At 39.5% G+C, this 21,088-nt stretch overlaps 1 long non-coding RNA gene across 1 annotated transcript; it reads left to right on the top strand.

Annotated features, from left to right (window-relative positions):
• The first annotated feature begins 5,947 nt into the window (after positions 1–5,947).
• Positions 5,948–20,560, top strand: LOC117503472. The gene is made up of 3 exons (XR_004558573.1): positions 5,948–5,959; positions 11,913–11,914; positions 19,988–20,560. It is a non-coding gene; the product is annotated as an uncharacterized LOC117503472 (long non-coding RNA).
• Positions 20,561–21,088: the final 528 nt, after the last annotated feature.

Raw genomic sequence — 21,088 nt, 5'->3', positions numbered from 1 at the left:
AAAGCAAACTTGAAAATGTACTAAACAATCATAACAATTAAAAAAAAAAATCTATAAATTAAAAAGAAAAACAAATGTGTATTTGTGCAGTTGATTACAAAGCAGCATAACTCAGACTTACAGTACATTACATTTTTCTCAAGGCTTTGCAAAGCCTTGTGGGAAATCCTGAGCATGTACACTGTAAGATGCAGCAAGTCCATCCACTCCACTTTATTCACATAATAAAAAATAATAAATGTAATCATATGATAACTCACTACATTAAAAGAACATATAATCCAAAAAGCAACATTGATTTTCCTATGCAAACAGCGGTTGGTGGATGGATGGATGATGGACATTAGGAGCAGGTGTGGTTTTGTAATTACACATAGCTTCAAATTACTGAGGTCTGGTGGCCACCAAAAGTAATATTGCTCTGGAACATTTACATTCAAACCGTTTTATGGAAACTTTTTCTCAAATTTGACACCTGAGGTGTGATTAAGATAAAAAAAACTTCATCACTTTATTAAATTCAGATTCAGAGAATCCCTCCCAGAACTTCTAAATGTGACAAAATTTGTGTTTTTTAAAATAAGTGCATGAACAAACAAACTGATTCATTAAATGTCTTCAACTCATCAGATTTATGTCAAATTTCCAGCAAAATATTTGCAGAAACATTCCTCACATTATTGGTTGTTGTCTCATTTAACATTCCACAACATGACTTCACATGATCCTGTTGAGTCATTTATTTCTTTTTTATGAAAGTAATCAAAGCTGACTTGAAAACCTAAGGACTAATGTAGAGCGTCAAATATATAATGTGTGTGTTACATTTTGGTATTTTCTGTTTTGTTTTAAGGTGTTACAGAAAATGATCGTGAAACCAGATGATCAGGTTACCAGCAGCAGAGTGTTATGATATTCCACCGCATGTACCTTATTCCTCCTCAGGTAACAAGCTCACTGACAAACTGATATTAGGAGGTTATATTTTTAACAACATTCTATAAACTCCCGACTCCTGTTTCTGTGTTCATGAGAAACCCTGCAAAACTGCATGCATCATGGTGGGAATTTTCTTTTTCTTCCAGGTAAATAATACAGCTGGATACATGCTGTTTATTTCCTCTTGATGAACACATGCTGATGATTCATGCAGCCACTCAGCATGTTGTCACCATCAGGCCAGCAATTAAAGCTCAGATTTGGTGCCAGGAAGCATCATCAGAAAACTTTTATGGTTTTATGTCAGAAAGTCCCAGATGTCTTCTTATCGTGTTGCACACATGCAGTCAGTGATATAATTACAGGTGAAGCACAGTTGCTGCAACTGCTGCAGCATGTTTCATTAGGCAGCAAATATGACATTTAACACTAATGACCTTGACGTTCACACAAATTAATGACTTCTGGTTGACCTTATGAGGGCAGTTTTGGAGTTCACAAAAGTGTGTGTCACATTTGGCTCAAATCTGTTTGAACATGAAAAAATAATTCTTTAAAGGGCAATTTTGGGGTCAACCCTCACCGACATGCCAAGTTTTGTAGAAATCAACAAAAGAACATTTGGAAGAGTTGACCAGCAAACAGAGAAGAAGACGTGACCTCCTCCTGTGACTGACCTTTGACTATTTTGACCTTGCTGGGCAACTGGAACCCATTTTTGGAAATGTTATATTTTGCCTTTCGACCCCACGACTGACATTTGGCAAATTTGCCCTTGCTTGGCCAACTGCACAATCCATCTTTATACATTTACTACACTAGATGACAATTGAACTGAAAAACTTGAATTTTGACCTTTCACCCAATGATTCACACTTGGCAAATTTGACCTTGCGGGGCAGTTCCAGAACCGCTCTCCATATGTGTGCCAAGTTTGGTGATCCCAGTGACCTCAACCATAATGAGTGACCTTTGGTAAATTTGATATCAGTGGCAAAATTGACCTTTAATCCATGTGAGTTTAACCTTTACCTAAACAAATTTGATAAAGCTAATCCTGGGCTTGACCATCACATAACAGAAAAAATATTATAAATTATCCTGAATTAACATCTAGTAAACTATTAAGTCAATTTCTGCTGATTCAAATTTTTATTACTATTTTTTATTTTTGCAGGGAGACATCCTGACAGGTCAGGCTGAAAAAATGAATGATATATTATGCAATAAGACACTTTAACTGCAGCAAATTATAAAAATAAAATCAAAAATTTGTTTTGCAAAGAAGCGTCTCCGTTCTTGCACAACTGCCAGCTTTCCTTCTCTCATACATACAAAATCCATCTCATACATGGATTTTGCAACACTGAAACTTTCGGTGAAACTCTTTAAAAATGGAAAATTCAAACATCTTGCATGCACACGTGTCCACTTTTGCAGAATGTTTGACAGTCAATGTGCACGATCTCAGCTGAAAGTGTGAGACATAAAATCAAGTTTTAATGTTTCAGCTTTGGATTGATGTTTTATTTCTGCATCCCCCCCCCACACACACACACACAGGCCCCTCCATTGTGATACCTCTCACCTTCCTCCCCCTTTCCTCTTCCCCACCTCTGCTGTTCCTGTCTGGGTGAAGACGTGGCTCGTTCTTACTTTAGCAGCATTGTCAAAATGCAGTCACATGTTAAAGCAGAAAGACCCCCACCTCCACATCTGCTACCAGAGGTGTGGGCCACAAATCTAAGAGCTGGGGGTGGGGGGGTTTCTGTGGTATCCAAAAAGACCTTCTGAAACTGCAAAAAGAACACTTTTGGCTCACATTTTCCAAACACTGAAGTTTAGATGTTAGACAATTCTTTGAAATATCAAAATTAAACAGTCTGACTCATTTTGTGGGAAACACTTTTGTGATTGTGTGTGTGTGTGTTTTACTGCAGGGGTTGCGTGTCAAAGACAAAGCTTCAAATGTAGCAACACAATCACCAAGAAATGAGACTTGAACAACTTCTAAGAACATCGTGTCTCCAACACAAAAGTGATTCAAGCCCAAAAACCACATCTACAGTAACACTGTTAGTTTATCTTAAACTGCAGATATCATCTTCAGAATGCTGCTGTGTGTAAATGATCCAATCATGCCATGTCTGTGTTGCAATCTGTGACTTCACCAATCTTTGAAATATCTTACTCTGTTATGCAACATGAAAATATTTGTTAAAACAACTTGAATCAGAAGTGGTTGGATCTTCCACTGGAAACCCAGAGAACCAGTATAAGGGCAGTAAAATATTAGGTTCTTCATATAGCCAGTAGGGGGCAGTAAATATTCAAATCAATATTTACAGTATTGAATTTAAGGGCCCTATCTTACAGCAGGAGCAAAGCAGTGCAACATGTGGCACAGTGCACATTTTATTTAAAAGAAACCCCGCTCATCTCTGCACACATGGGTGTGTCATTCTTAAAATAGGGTGTGGCCAAGCTCAGAATTGGTGCATTGTTGTTGTGATGCACACACACATACACACACACAAAATAAAAGGAGAAGAAAAAAGACAACCTACCCTAAAGTTCAGCACACAAGGTTATTTTTTATTTATTTTTTTTTTGGGGGGGGGGGGAGTATTTTTCTCAAGCAGTATGCAAATACGCCTTACACAGGTGGGTTTGCCAAGCATGCGTACTCTGTTTACACACACAGAGATACAAATTATCTTATCAAACTGCAATGAAACTTTATTGAAAACAACAACAAACGTTGACAAAAGTAAACAACCACTGACAAAAAGTAAGCTCCCTGCTTCACCTCAGGGATCTTTGGTGGCTGCTCCCATAATTGATTTGTTTGTGTACATTGACACTTTGCACATAGATCTCTTTCCTCGTGAGAAAGCCTCTCAGTTTAGTTCATTTAAATGGTGATGTGCCAGTTTCCAGCACAATCGGCTCTGAAAGGAACGATGACATCAGACAAACTAAATACTTGTATGAGGAATATTTTTTCCACAAGTCCGGGGAACGCTGAAATATTTTTTGGACTTTGTTGATCAAGAAACAAAAGCAAGGTGGTAGAGTGGTAAATCTGTCTAAATAGACAGTTCTCAAAAACTGAGTGATTATGCAAGAAGACTAGTGAGGAAAGCCATCAAAACACTAGTGACAAATGTGTCTGGAAATGGTTGTTAAAAATGGCTGTAATTGCTAAATGGTCATTGTAATAGTTTTGTTAAAGCAATTGAATTAATGGTTATATTTGACACTATGAGAAGACTGTGCAGAATTCCACACATCGTATCATTGTCCAAATACTTATGGACCGGTCTGTATTGTTCCAACCCAATCAGTGTGACACGGTCAGTGTTAAATTAATTCTGTTTCAGCTGATTTTTAAAATTCCTGACTCTTAACTTGGTCGACTGTAAAATGCAATAAAAATTATTCCAAGCAGTTTCACAAAATTACATCAAATAAAATTCTCAATCTGTCATGATTTTTTTTTTTTTTTTGTAAAGTTCTGGATCCACCCCTTTATTCAGATCTGCTTGGAAATTTATTGGTTTGCGTTCCAGATCAGATGTTCTTACTAATGTTTGTGAAAAGCTTCAGTTCTTCACAAATTCTGTTTATAATCTCACAAATTGACAACAGGCAACAGACTGAGAGAAAAGCTTCACCTGTGCAAAGCTCATTTTTTCCTTTACAAAAAGAAAAGAAAAACTGAAACAGATCAAACCTGGAAAACAGGATTCCTCCCAACAGAAGGTAGAACACAACCCAAGACTTTGCACAACGGCTGCAAATTCAATCACAAAACCACAGCCAAGTGTTAGAACACAGAGAGAGAGAAAAAAAAACTAGACATTCCTTCATCCAGGTCAAACAATCCCAAACATCAGCTTTGTTGCAAGTTTATCCAACAATATTGAACCAAAGCTGAGCGTTTGTGGGTGATTCTTAGACTACGGGCACTTATGTCCTTTGATCATATTGTATGAAAAACAGAAAAAAGGGGAAATTTCACACTTTTATAGTTATCTTTACAATGAAAGTGTGTTAAGAAATTTGTTCTAGTAGTCTATGATGACTTTTTCACCTTTTTTCAGCATCATTATATGCAAATATTGCCATTTTGTGCTTGTCCCACACCCAGACTTTTGATCTTCAATGATAAAAATGAATGGTAAAGAAACGTTTTTTCTAATGTTTTAAAATATCTCTGAATAAAATATCAGTAAAATAATCAAAACATTCATGGGGTATTCAATGTCATACAACTGTTGTGATTTTTTTAAACAAAATGTAGTTGTCCCACACTATTGCCGTAATTTCCACCACAACACTGTAATGTCCCTTTAAACAGATTGTATGAAAGATTGTTTGGGTAGTTTCTATGGAGATAAACAGTGACATCAGAGCACATGTATATAGCACCAAATCACAACAAACAGTTGCCCCAAGGTGCTTTATATTGTAAGGCAATGGTGTGGTGGAAATTACATTTACAAGGCCAATAGTGCCCGTAGTTAAAGAATCACCCACAAATAAAAGTGTTTTATAAAATGTCTGACAGAACAGATGAGAGAATCTTTTGGAGTGAATGATGTGAAGGAGCAGGTGTCTGTGGTATCACTGAAGCCTGCGTGCAGGCGGGGGTATCCGCGGTTTTAACCAGAATCCACCATAAATGTCTCATTTCGAAGAAAAAAGCTTGAAATAACCTTTGCTTTGAGATAGACAAATTCTAGTCACAGATGGCAAAAGGTCTCCAAAAGCACTCTGTGACAACAAACACGACCTAAACTCCACATTTGTGAAATAAGTCGACCAGTGGAGGAAGTAAACATCTCTGAGCCTGCTGTGCCACAGGGCAGCAGGAAACCCCAAACCTCTTCTTCTTTTTCAAACGCTTTGGAGGCTGAGAATTTTTTGCAGAAAGTCTGCCAACATAGCAGACATATCGTGGCAGGTCCGAACAATCAGCTTGTGCTGGCGAGCCTCGTCAGGTGTGCATCACGCCGTACTCATCACCATGAGACAAACTCTGGAACATCTCATTACGTTGGTCTTTAAAACAGCATTTGGAAGCAGCCTGCAAACCAGACACACTTGCTTGACCTCAGGCTCTCACACAGCTGAGCTCAAAGTTGGAAAATAATTAGGGCCCGAGTAGGCAACGTCCTACGAGGACCCTATTGTAATTGCGCTGTTTATTATTATTATTATTCTCACTTTTGAAATCGAAATTTCGGCTTCTTCCCATGCTCAAAAACTCAAACTTTCCAAAGTCGTCCGGCAGGATCCGAAATTCGATATTTTGGGGGCGTCGCACATAGTCACACAAAAATTGCGAAATAGCACCCCTAGAAATGTTCAAAAACCCCTCCGCATTGGGCTTTTTTCGTCGTAGCATCACGAAATTCGGTACACATATTTACCATGCCAGGACGCACGAAAAAGACTCTTACTGTCATGGTGAAATATCGACAGGAAGTCGGCCATTTTGATTTTAACTTTCGATTTTGAGCAAATTTTTGCTATTTTTGGCTATTTCCACTACTTACATTTGAACGAACTCGTCCTAGGGATTTCATCCGATCGTCTTCAAATTTGGTCAAACTCATCACAACACAATGGTGATCAAAAGTTATCCAAAGATTCTAATTAAGTCAAAAGGTGTGGCTGCTAGGGGTCATCAAACTTTGGCGAGCTTTTCGGAGCACGCCATTTCACTTCGAACGGCTGTCACGCCCACATACTTCATCGTAGATCCTTGAATGTCTACATATCCTAAGTTCCCACCTGCGCCATAGCGCCCCCCCGGTGGTGGCGGGAAATGTCCTATTTTTACTTTAAGAGGTCCTGATGTTACATACTTAATCCAATCAACTTCATTCCACTTCTAAAACATGCAGAACAAATTGGTGAATGTAGGCGATGAACGCCGTGAAGTTACGAGTAATGGCGTCTGTGTGGCAGTGTGCCGAATATTGCCCATTCACCATGAAATTATGTTCTTCCTTTTGACGGCTTTAATTTTGTCACATCATCATGAAAATTGATACACAGGTCGAGCACGACAACCTCTTACAATTCATAGGGGCGTTGCCCATGGGTGGGGCAAAATGCCTCAATAGCGCCCCCTTGAAACTTTCAAAAACCCCTCCCCATAGGGTTTTTTTTTTTGGAGTAGGGAGATGAAAATTGGTACACGTGTGACTTGCATAGACGTACAAAAAAGTCTCTTGCACCATGGGTCTACTCCAAACAGGAAGTCAGCCATTTTGAATTTTCTTCTCATTTTGAAATGATTTCCACATGTTGTATTTGAACGAACTCCTCCTAGGGATTTTGTCCAATGCACTTCAAATTTCTTTGACAGCATCCAAAGATGATACTGACCAAAAGTTATCAAAAGCTTTTCTCTATGTTGAAGGGTGTGGCCGCTATGGTGCCGCCATTTTGACCCTTTGCCATGGAACATCAAGTCATGATAACTCCTTCATGCTTTGCCTGATTGACTTGAAACTTCACATGTATGATGACGGTTGGCCCCTGAACACACCCAGCCCCTCTGTTTGTACACTGAGCGCCCCCTAGTGGATGAACAATTAACATGTCATAACTCCTTGATGCATTGTGTGATTTAAAATTTTAACTGTGTGATGAGTGGTTGCCCCTGCATGCACATGCCCACATGTGGTCACAAGGGCACCCACTGGCCTGGGTAGGCGGTTGCGCAGAACAAGGGCCCGTATATGACTGCTTGCAGTCCTAGTTTGAGTTTGTAACTTGTGCATTTGTTTTATTGATTATTAACATGCAATGGAATTAGATTTAACATGGATGAATGAATCAAATGGCTCATTTTGAAATATAATCTGCGTTAAAGCTACAGCTGCAGATTGCGCTGTGCCGTCGCCAATCACGATTTTGCTTTCCTTCACATTTTTGCCTCTTTGACGACCAGGAATCCTAGCAGCAGTCACCCATGACGCTCTGTGTATTTTAGCCCAATCTCGACCAACTGATAGGTGGTGCATCGTATCATGAAACATGTTCTTTGCTCCGGGTTACCAGGTGCTACAGGGAATAAATAACCGCGCAAAGATTTTCAAGCGTAAGGAGACATGAAGCTCGAAAAGTCCATCTCTGGAGGTGGCAGCTTTCCGGGTGGCTTCAGTAATAACAGAGCAGAGAAGAAGGAAACACCCTGCTGCACGGTATTGCTGCCAACCATCGAAAGCAGCAGCAGCAGCCAAACCCGCTGTGCTTTTGGACCGGCACATCCCCAACGATGAAAGTGATGCATAAAACCAACGTGTCAGAGTCCAACCCCAACAAACATAACACTGTGTCCAACAGACATGTTGCTGTAGGAGGGAAAGTGAAAAAGATCCGACACACCAAAGAGTGTGACTCATGTGCAGAACACTACTGTCCGCCTATAAAAATCCCCATTTCATATATTTATTGATGCATTAATTGGGTGTTCACACTTTCTGCAACAGGAACAAAATGCCATCGTTTGCCGAAGCTTGGAAGTCAAACAGGATAAGAAATAAGTTCATTAATAGAAATTCTAGGGGAATTTGGTTTGAGGAAGCTCTTCCTCAAAATTGCCGTAAGTGTTTAAAAATCATTTGTCATGATGATATTTTATATTGTGGGATCAGACACCAAACTGGAGGCTGTATTTAAGGGGAAAACTGAGTTAATGGTTAACAAAGTCAACTCCTGTATCTGGAGGACCTTTTTCCTCGTGTACTCCTGCCTGGAGTTTCCCTAAACACATTCCCAAACAGAGCTGCATTCAGGAAATCCACCAGGAATATAACCTTACATGCAATATTCTCCATCTTGGAAGATTTATTGCTTGCTCGAGGGCACTCAGGATCTTCACAACTGCTCAGCAGCTTTGCTTAACTTTCATTTTCCCAGTGAGATGTTATGAAAAACGCAGGAATGTGTGCACAGTGGGCCGCTGGAGTGGAATTTTGCAGGGAATTTCCCACTAGCTTGTGCACATGTGGGGAACATGTCTCAGGCTTATGAGGAAGGCCTGGAAGACAAAACTGAATAAAGACAATTAAAACGGGTTCAGGTGACACACGAGACAGTAGCCTCACATTTACTTCCTTGTCCCTCTGTGCACATCTCAGTTTCAAGGTCATTCTGGATCTGCCTTTAAAAGGTGGAGAGCCTTTTGATGTTTTTCATATTTAATCAGCTTCTTCAGCACCACTGTAATTTTAGTCCTTAGTGTTCAAATAAAGGATTTATAATCTCATGTCAACAGTATGATCAAAATTCCCCTCGTCTGGAAATGATATACACTTTTGACCCATGTGGGTTAAAATAGACAATGCGTGTGTGTGGGTGCTCAAATGGCATAAACCTGACCTTTAAAACTGGGAAAAAAAGGGAGGTTTTTGAAAAATTATGATAAACAAAAACAAAGAGCACAATAACAAGGCTGCAGAAGGGGGGAGTTGATAGAATTAGTTATAACAAGAACTCTTGGCAAAATTCAACTGTATCTGCATTAATGGTAATGTCCACCAGGTGGAGAAATTGCTCCATTTCAAGAACCTTGGGACACGATGACAACTAACCTGTTGCTTATAGTAGCAGATAGGGCTGCTCGCAACACCCAGTTTGCACCCCTCTCCACCCTGCCAATTATTTTTAGGTCTCTTAGATGACCCCAAGACACAATTATAATTTTCGCCAAAATCAAAAGTGGTCTCAAATCAGATATGATGACACATAAAGGGGTACTGTATTTTCAGAAATATTCCAAAATAAGGTTTTAAAGCAAAATAAGTATGTGTGCTTAAATGAGTTAATTCTTGACATTTAAGTTCAAAATATCATTCAAATTTGCGGCCAAACGACTACATTAAAATGCATAATAACTTTTTTGGCAGCCAATATTGATGTTATTTTGCATATCTGGTTTGAGGCAGGTTGTTAATTTTTGGGGAACATCCTGTGTTTTAAGGCCGAATAAGAAACCCAAAAAGATTAATAGTTCCCAGAATTTACAGCTCAGATTCCCTTGTAGAGATGCAGATTTGAAATGCATCAAATGTGAAAATGAAGTTAGCTGAGTCGGTAGCTCAGGGGGATAATGTAGACCTGTCAGGCTACCCTGCAAATGCGTAGCGCTCTTGGATGGGGATGTAACCTGTTTCAGTCCATAAGACTCTCACCAGCTGCACAATGTGGAATAAGCATTGAGACAAACGGCCTTTGAGCCAATATAGGATTTATTTCTTCATTTTACTCAAGTGGCATTTACATGACCTTACTCCCAAAAGGCTGGTCAAGCTTGTTCTCACTTTGCTTAAGCAGACGATTGTAACAATTGCAGCAGGAGCAATTTGTAGTAATTATCAGTTAGGTGACACTTAACTGGAAACACAAAGAGACGATGTCCTGATAAAGATCATGTAAGACAATTCAGGGAAAAGTTCACATTTACCGGTTCCAGGTGTGACCCATGTTGGGAGGAGGGTCTTTATGAACCTGTTCTGAGCGGCTTTCTGACTGGATTTTTAAACGCTCACCTAAAGTGCATTTTAGGGGCGATAACGTGCTTCTCTCTAGTTTTTAATTTGCACTGTCAGAAGTCCTGCAGCAGGGGCAAATGATTTATGACCTTCAGCAGCACTTAGTGACGCGGCAGCTCGCCCTCCTGAAATCCCCTAAACTTTCCCCGCGCCAAACATCTCCCAGGCACCAGATAATGGACTTTTCAGCCGTGGCGTGATGCACGTTCTGCTGTGGATGTGCTGCAGCTGGAGGCCGGCCTGCCAGCCTGGAAGATGAGGGATAGTTTACACTGTGATTTTCTAAATCGTTTTTCCAGGAGAGAAAGAGAGAGACGAGACGTGGACGACTGCGAGACGGAGGAGGAGGAGGTGTGGAGGGAAGATTTGCTGCCCAGATGTGTGCAGTAGCAGTTGGCCTTGCACACATCTGCAACTGTTAGAACTTACTGCGGGGAATTCCTCATTCACTGTGCAGTTCCACAGGAGTCCACCGAACCCCGACCCTGAGACAATGAGCTGCTTGAGCGCACGTCTCTGATCTCATTGTTTCCTTCATGGAGCATTTCCCTGCAAACACTCAAAACATCCAAACAACTCCATCAGTGAGGACAAACAACAGATCCCGACTCTGGGAGTAAGCAGTGGGCACGAAGCAGAGACAGCAGAGAGCGTGCGTGCAGCTGCTTTGCAGGATCGCGTTCGGCTCCAGAGAAGTAAAGCGCCTGGTATACACGGGATAATTTTAACAAAAGGGCTAAAAATATCTGTTGTGCCGTTGCGTGGGTTGGAAGCAGCACAGCTAACGCTGGGAATTTCCTCTCGGGCGGGATGTTGGGAGTTTTCCTTGTATTTACATTTCAGGACAAGATGTTCTGACAAGTGACACATACTTCAGTGTTTGACCTCCTCAGAGACGCAGCGTTCTTCACATTCTTTGGGTGACATGAAAGGTCACAGTCTCATAACGACACACAGCGATGTGGGTGGATCATGGTTTAAAGCATTTGTGAAGCATTATGTGAAACAACATTCTGAGGTGTGTCTGATTTTTGAAAGGCCACATCTTACCTTTGTGTCCTCAAACTCTGAGACATGAGGCAGGACACGGTCACTCCCTGATGAGTCAACACTCACACCTTCTCCTTTGACCTCTGCTCACGCATGACTTGACTTAATGTACATGAAGTACATTAAGTCACATCATCACCACCACCAGAGGGGAGTATTGCAATCGTTTATGTCCATCTGTTCACCAAGATATTAAGATAAATTAATAAAATAAAGACACTCGTCTCAAATCAAAATCACTTGGCAGCTTGTCAGGTGGCAGTTAAAAAAAACAAAAAAACCCGGCAAGAATTAAAATTCTATCAGTTAAGATTCTTGACCTTAAAAAAAAATTAAATAAATAAAAAGTTGTTTTTTTGTTCTTCCTCATTTACCCATGATATTTCACAGGCAGAAGTCTAGAAATTTTTAATACCAAATTCATCCAAATGGATTCCAGGTTGGATTTCAGTGTTTCTTCATCCATCCAATAAGATATCTCAAAAACAGAAAAATATGTCAACTCTAAAAGAAGATCTGTGCAGAGTATCAACTCAAACTTTATTTCTAGAGCCCATTTAAAATGACAGCAGTCGACCAAAGTGCTGTGCAGAAGTGGGCACCAGGTTACGCCCAATAATAAGTAAATAAACAAATAGATTAAAAAGAATAACATGAATGACAATCAGTAAAAACAATAAAAAGTTTGCATTTGCTCATTTAGGAACTGCCAGGAAGAAGTGGGTTTTTAAAGGATTTAAAAGTCTCTATGGTCTGGGACAATCTAATGAACCTCTGGACTTTTTGGCATCTCCAACAACAGTTGGGCAGAAGACCTTAAGGCTCTAGTTGGTGTAATGAAGCAGGAGGTCATAGAGGAACACAGGAACCAATCCATGAGGGGCTTTGAAAACAAAAGAAGTTTAAAATCAATGCAATATTGGACCAGCAGCCAGTAGAGGGAGGCCAAGACGGGTGTAATGTGGTCACGCTTTTTCTTTCCCGAGAGGAGACGAGCAGAAGCATTCTGAATGAGCTGAAGGTGGTTGAGAGAGGACTGGTCCAAGCCCACGTACAATAATCTAACCTACTTGTAATGAAGGCATGGATAACCCTTTCAAAGTTGATCTTAGAAAAGTAGGACTTGGTCTCAGCTAAAAGACGGAGTTGGAAAAAGAGTTGTTTTAACAACAGCACTGATCTGCTTATCAAATTTCAAATGGCTGTTAAAAATCATCGGGTATCAGGTTCATCAGCAAAACAACTTCTTGTGTTGACGCCACTTACATTGTGTTGTGGCTATTTGCAACATGTCTGCATTTTTTGGGTACTTTGTGTGAATTTGCTGCAGCCATAAATTATATTTGTGTTTGTAAGCATCCCCCCCAGTTTGCAGAATGTTTTTAATGCAACTCCGTTTGTGAATTGAGGCAGGTTCCCCCCCCCCGGGACATGTTGGCATCTTTTAATATAGTGTAGAATTACTCATTTATATATTAGTTTAAATGGACAGTGGACAGTATAATAATAATAAAAATTATGCTTATAGGTTTTCATTTTAAGTTTTGTAAAGAAAAAAAAAATTAAAAACTGAGCATAATTTGAATTTTTTGTTAATTTTTCTAAGACACCCATCAGAGTTCTGACTTCCTGACTGCAGATGAATGCTTTTATTATTTGCAATTACTTAATGAAATAAAAAGTACAATCAGATTTGTGGTTCCTGCTATTTTGTTATTTGTGTCACCATAAAACTAACAGCCATAAAAGTGCTGGTGAGGCAGAGAAGCTTGACGTGTTTCCTGCTTCCTTGTTTCAAAGCTAATTTGTACCAGTGTTCGTTACTGAGGAAAGTACCTAAAATGTACATGTGGACCTCAGTGTCCTTTCCACCGCCACACTCCACCCAGACGCATTATTTTGCAGAGGATGTTTCACTACAGTTTTACTCTGACCAACACTTACATAAGCCACTGTGAAAAATCAGCAGGCCTCCACCCTGCAAAACAAAACGCCCAGCGAACAAACCAATGTCCTCAACAGGCCAAAATAATCACAAAGGCATTTGTTCCAATGCCGTGCATGCAGCCTGCACAGGAATTGTACATTTAAAAATTTATATTCAGCCTTTTTAAATATAATTATATATAGAGATAAAAAAACCCCCAGAAATGAACAATATAAATGTTACTTTAAATTGAGTATGTGCTATCGAAAGCCAACTGACTGATGATGTAGCTGAAAAGTGCATCATTTTGTGTTTTATGTTTTTAGGTGAGATTATGTTGCAGAGACTTGCATAAAATGTCTAAAATTGAAGAAAGAAAGAAGCTGGAAGATAATTTTTTATGTGACATCCTATCAAAAATATATGCTTTTAGTCATCACCAGATGGCTTATATTTTTATTTAATTTAGATCATGTTGTAATTTGTTTTAAATGTGAGATCAAATTATTTGTATGAAGAAACATGAATAGAAATTTTATGATGTGATGTCCGAATTAAAAAAAAAAAAAAAAAAAATCTACCTTTAATTATCAGTATGCATTTTATATTTTAGATTTGATCCCATTTGAAATTAAGTAATAGAATCTTTCTAAATTCATCTTTTATATGCAATGTCATAAAACAAGGCAAAACGACAATTTTTTTATTAATTTAAAAATAATTTAATCTCAATATACCTGTAAGTGAATAAAAAGTGCAAAGTACTGGAGCAAAACCTACTGAAAATTTTTTTTCATATGTGTCACATATGGGAGAAAAAGTATTCCGGATGTTTTTAAAATGGGAATTTTTCACACCACCCATCATGCATGAGAAGCGTGCATGTGAGGACAGACTGTCACAAGCATCAGCAGACTTCCTGACTGATATGAGACAAATCATGATGTGCTGGCAGTCACTGGACTCACTGATAAAGCTGAAAAACCGTCAAAAAGAACAGACTCATACATTCCATTTAGTCTGCTTTTTTATTGCTGTGGAAATTCTCAAATTTTCTGCAAGCCGATGCATTTCTGCTTTTTAAAAACAAACTGGCCACATTCCCATTAGCTCATATTGGTGCACATTTTACATGCATTTTGTACACATTCACCAAAATGCACAATGAGTTTATTTGAATGTGTGTGAATCCAGCAAAGGAAAACAAGATTGATTATATGATTATTCTGAAAGGCTCAGACAGGATTACAATGATTGACAGTTGGGAATGTGGGACCTATTTTGCGATGTATCTCGATATAAAGGTGACATGTCTCACTTGAGAAACTGAAAAGGCACCAATCAGCTTCATTACTTATTAAAAGTTTTCCAAGGAGAGAAAACATGATCACTGAACTTATTTTAAATTTTGGTAAAATATTTTAAAGCAGGTTAGCTCTCCAGGATTCAGATAATGAAAACTCTTCAGCTCATGTTTTGTTTATCTTTGTATTGTAAAGTCTATTTGAGAGACGCTATGCTTCAAACACGACTTCCTGCTGGCAAACATTTGCTGCTTCCTCCACGGGAAAAGGCTTTTATTGTGAAATGCAGTTTTTTTTTTTTTTTTTTTTTTTTTCATTCAGCTCACTGTCTTCAACAGAGTCTGATTTCCATTGGAATAATGCAAAAAGTAAGATTTCAGTGACATTTGACAGAAATTTTAACCTTGGTTAAAGGAATTGCCAATTAAAGCTTGAGGATGATGGATAATTGTGGCCATTTTTTAAATTTATCCTCCACACCTTGTGTTGTAATTGCAGGCACATGTCTGTGTACATAATAACTGGGAAACGGGCAAACAGATTTTCACCAAATGCAGCCGGAATATTTTATTTTAACATTTGGCGCAAAGTGGTCAAAGGTTACGGATGTCAAAAATACTGTTGGAAAAATGGAGTTACTAGAATATCTACACAACCAATAGGGCTCATTTGTCATTATGCAGTATAAAATACCACTAAAATACTCCTCACCCCCACCAAAACCCCGCCCACAGCTATCATGTACCTGCAGGTTATACATCACCCCTCCAGTGCCTTTCATTTGAGACCCCACACACTCTGGACACAGCCGCTTTCAGCATCTTCCCTCTGGGTGGCGCTACAGATCACTCAAATACTCCTCTTCAACCGCTTATTCCAATTAAGGGTCAAGACCTGCATGTCTTTGGACGTGGGAAGAAGCCGGAGCACCTGGAGGGTGTGGAGAGAACTCCACACAGAAAGGCCACAGGTGGGAATCGATTCCCATGACCTTTGCGCTGTGAGACAACAGTGCTACCCACTAATCCACTGTTCTGCCCTGTGCTACAGATCAGAGTTCTTTCCACAGGCCGTCACCCTGATGAACATCTTATCACTGTAAATAACACAAAAATCACATGGAAGTACATCACTCAATAACGATTTGTACTTCTGTAGCACCTTTTGCACAAATATGCAGAGCAGCTGACTGTGCACGCAGACACAACAAACACACATCGTTTATTACTCTATGCTATGGTTTGTTTTTTTGTTTACCATGCAAGCGTGACTAAAACGATGACAAACTGGAATCAAATTCCCTGTATGTGGCAATAAAGCTGATTCCAATTCATTTCTAATTGCTCCTGTTGAATTTCATGCTGTTTGAATTATGTTGAAACAGCGCCCCCTATCCCTCCTGCAATTCAATTCAGTTAAGTGCAGATAAACTGAAGACTGCTCGGCTCCTCGTGGCCTCCAACACTAGGATTTCAGCTGCTGTTCGCCACCTCCAACGCTGCGATGTGCACACGTATGTGCGTGTTACACCGCCACTTTAACACCCAAACACCTGAAAATCAACATCTGGATGCCGCACTTTTGAGCCACAGGCCAAATTAAGCATCATCAAGCTATTTTTGCCTCCAGTCTTAAAGTTATTAACTTAATAATCCTCATAATTCAGATGTATTTAATCTGATTTTTTTCCAGACAGGCAGCAGCACTGTGCAGATTCACAGCTTGCATTTTCTTTTTGAGCAAACATGCAGCACACAACCAGGGCCTTTCCAGAGCCCCCGTGCATGTGCTTAGAATGTTTTTGACAGCAGTCAGGTGTGTTTGTGTACGTTTGTAGATTTAAAACAGTAAAGGCCATTGTGTGCAGATACTGTGCACACTGGGTGAGGAACAATGCAAAAGGAGCTTTTGCAGAAATGATTCACATGAGGTGCTCTAGTTTCAAAAGAGATTGTCGGATGCAGCAGTGAGTCGATTCACACGGGTTTTGCAGGAGTTTTTTTTTTTTTTTTGCTGAAATGACGTAGCATGCAAAGTGAAAGAGAGAAATAAAAAAACCTATCAGGTGCTGCAGCATCTGACATCCTCCACTATACCTGCAAGTGATGTGGTAAAGGTGTTTTATCTCGAAAAACAACACCGAGCCGTCCCACAGTGATGCTCGCAGCTGCAGAGGCAGCCTGAGGAGGAAGTACAGGCTATGGGGGTGAGACAGGAGACCATGCAGTGCTGGAAAGCCCCTTTGCACTGCAGGCCGGCCGAGTCTCAGGGCCCCACATCAAAGGAGCGGCTGCAGTTCTCATCAGCCTCCCTCCTCCTGTATTTGTAGACGGCTCAATCCTCACATCTGTTTGTGTGCTTCCTCGCCCCCCCAGAGCAGCCAATCTTTGCAAATATTGAATGTTCTGCCCCATAAATGGGTCCTATTACACCTTTTCAGCACGCCACTACAGCTCACCAGGTGCATTTAAAACCCATATTAAAGCTGCAGCAAACCTCCAAGATGTGAGAGCACATTACATATGTCATAAATTAAAAAATGAGCATTTCAAGCATAAAATTTCTCATGTCAGGAAATTTCTACATGTACTGTTGCAGAAATGTGGCACTCTGGATTTTTTAACGAAACTCCAAGCCAATTAAAACAAATGCAAATGTGACGCATTTTCCACAAAGTAATCAGGTTGTTCTGCACCACGTGTGCATCTACAACACGACAAGCACATTAAGTCATTGGAACCGAACAGGTGACAACCGATTGCATGAGTTATTTGTCTCACACACACATAAGGACGTCGTGTGGCACTCGCGTGTGGTGCATGTTAAAGACATGCAGTACGATACACGACCAATTTGTTAGTGAATCACAATTTGAAATGCTTGCAAAACCGGTCAACTGAGAACCAACGCATCCCGTCCCCACCCATGTCAATCAACGCCTCTCTCTTAGCCCACAAATATTTCAGCAATGTAGAAGCAGTGCATGGCTCGAAGACGACACGTGGACCTAAAGGTGGAGAACCGTGCACAATGCAGCCAAGCGGAGCGAGCGCACGCACACACACACACACACACACACACACACACACACACACACACACACACACACACACACACACACACACACACACACACACACACACACACACACACACACACACACACACACACACACACACACACTTACGGCTGCACTGGTAAACACAAAGCCTCAAAGAATGGCTGTTTGGTCGCCTCGTGAACCTTGACTGGAGTAAGCCAGGTAGAGAAATTAATGAATGAACCCAGATGTGTCCCAGATTTCCCAGAAGTCTCTCCTGCAGCACCAAGACAGATTGTTGGTTAGATACACAACTGACTATCAGGTATTTTATAAGAAATGTTTCCAATTGTGTGCATAATGACAATTTCAACAAAGGAAATTGATTTCTGTAATAATTATTTTGTTGCGCTGCCCCCCCCACATAATGTTATAATCCAGTGTCATTCTGGAAACAATTAAATAAAAATTAAATAAAGATTGCAACCCTTCATGTTCTACATACTGTTAAACACAGCACTGCCCTCTACTGGATTTACTCTGCAATTTCTAAAATAAAGCAAATGGTAAGTACCGGTGGAACAGCATGTGATTTAGCACAAATTTTTATGCCGGAAGCAAATCCACACTACATGCAGAATGGGCAGGGTTGGCCTTGAACCAAGAACCTTCTGCACTGGAACCAATTGCACTTAACCACAGCCCTTTCGAAAATATAGTAACTATATAAATAATAATAATAATGCTGCAAAAATAAGTCTTGCTCTGTGAGGCACAGAATTAGAAGGGCTTAAACACAAATTAGTCAATATTAAATATTAAAAAAGCAATCAGTGTGACCCCCCTTTAATTACAATCAAATTTAAAACATTTTGGGTGAACCAATCAATGATATTTAAAGAGCATCATGTTGTTGAATTAATTATTATTCCATTTGTTATCTTTGTGGAATCAAACACTGGGCTGTAAATGAATTAATCAGGTTTTTATGAACTGGAAAAGCACTTTTACACTCATCTATTATGTGATAGTATAATATAAACAAAATGCATTATTATTATTACTTTCTTTAATAAAACAGATACTATATTTTTTAAATAAATGTCTAGAAATTTCCAACTGGGTTTCTTCAGAGAGAAATCAAAAACCTACATTTACTCAGAAAAAACAAAACAGATTTTTGCACTGTGGCTTTCAATCCAGAATCAATTTCACCTAATAAGTGATTTTGATACAAGGTTTGGGGTCACGACAACATCTACCAGCAGTTTAACACACGACTGGATGTTAAAAAGGTTTTACACATTTTCAGAATTTTACACATTCATAAAGTTAAAGTAACTTCACCATCATTCAAACAACTAATGAGGTGTCTCAAAATATAAACATTTTACCGTAATCTGCTTCAAGATGTCAGTTTTAGAAAGTCAGAGAATTTTGTGTCTTAATTTAGGAACTGAGTCTGAATCTGTTAAAATCCAAACCCTGCCAGAAGATTTAACAGACGGTCAGTGACGTGTGGGTTCTGCAGCCTGACTGACATTAACTAGCTGTTCAGTGCAGGTCACTCCAGGTCAGGCTGTGGAGGCGGGTGTCAACCACAGAATGGACACATTGTGCAGCCAGATGACGGGTCCTTGACTGCAGACCAGTCTGGACACAGACTTCTTGTTCCCAGTCACAAAGATCAGAACTCAAACTGGAGCGAACTGAAAGGACTGACTGATAACGATGTGTCCTCTTTTTTAGTTTCTCTCCAGTGCTACTTTCAGGATTTAAATCTTAACCTTCTATTAATATTTTTACATGGTCTCTCTTGTTTTTAACCAGTCTTCAAGCCCCACCCACCACCCCGTGAACAGTCTCATCAATTCGCAATGCAGCAAACTGAGGTTGCCTGTGCTGGTGAGAAACATGCAAACAAACTGTGCGACCCCGGAGACACAAATAATAATAAAACCGTTTTTTTTTTTTAATCAACACTTACAAAACTGAATACAAAAGTCAGACATTAACCAGGACTTTATTAACAGCACTTAATGTCTTATAAATATTATCACCTAACTCAAATTAAATGTTTACAGATCAGTTTAAATACATACATACATACATAAATATCTGCTCGGTGGTTTACACGAGCGCAACACAGGAGTTTTAAGCACTGACAGCAAACATACAGGTGTGAAAATGCTGAGCCCTTAGGTTCTGTTGGTTTTTACCAAGAATGCATCATTTTCACCAAATCTGGCAACACGGATGTTGATTTTGCATCAAATTTTTGAAATCCTGATGCAACTGAATTATCTAGAGTGGAGCTCACTGAAACTCTACCGAGCTCCCAGCCTTCGTAACTGACACAACGTGGCACTGAAGGTGCGTATGGTAGTGATGATGATGTCACAGTGTCCGGTCTATCAGAGGGACAGAGAGGCAGAGTTTAACAGACAAAAGCTTCACCTGCTGCAGTGACCCATGAGTGAAGCAAAATGTAAGAATAATCATAAATAGTCATAGTCATAAAGGTGCAACTACCAATCGAATACTTGTTTAATTCATCAACTAAGTTCTTGCTGCAGCCAGATTCTGCAAGGTGCAGCTCTCTTCTCTAACAGCAGGGGGCAGTGAAGCAAACACAGACTGAGGCAGCAGCAGTGAGGGGAGCCAACAAATATTAAATCTGATTGCTGCAGACCTGAAATCTGCTGCAAGAGATGGCCAATAAATATATATATATATATATATATATATATATATATATATATATATATATATATATATATATATATATATATATATATATATATATATATATATATATATATAAAATAGAATTAAAATACAGGCAGCAGACATCCTGGGAAAAAAAAAAGGTCTGGCTATGTTCAATCAGGAACCAAAAACCAAAATGTCTCAAATTCACAGTGAGAGAAGAAAACAGATAAACAGCAGCTAACATCTGAAAAGCTGGAACCCTGTGATATGTTTTCATTCATAAGTTAATGAAAAGACTAATTAAATATTAAAACAGCTGCCATTTAATTCAACTCTGGATAAAATATTACTGCTTGTTGAATGTGGATAAATTTTGCTAAAAATATTGTCGTATTTAGTGTTTTTTTTTTTTTTTTTTAACATTACACTTCTTGCCATGAAAGATCGAAAGATGTGGCTCCATTTGGCCGATGTTTTTAATCGATTTTGCTTCACCAGTTGGTATTTTGCACCTGACAGACATAGCAGACAGACGATCGCT

Source organism: Thalassophryne amazonica, chromosome 21 (assembly GCF_902500255.1).
Source record: "Thalassophryne amazonica chromosome 21, fThaAma1.1, whole genome shotgun sequence".
Taxonomy (NCBI): domain Eukaryota; kingdom Metazoa; phylum Chordata; class Actinopteri; order Batrachoidiformes; family Batrachoididae; genus Thalassophryne; species Thalassophryne amazonica.
The sequence above is the reverse complement of the archived record's forward strand: the minus strand, read 5'-3'. Positions and strand labels throughout refer to the sequence as shown.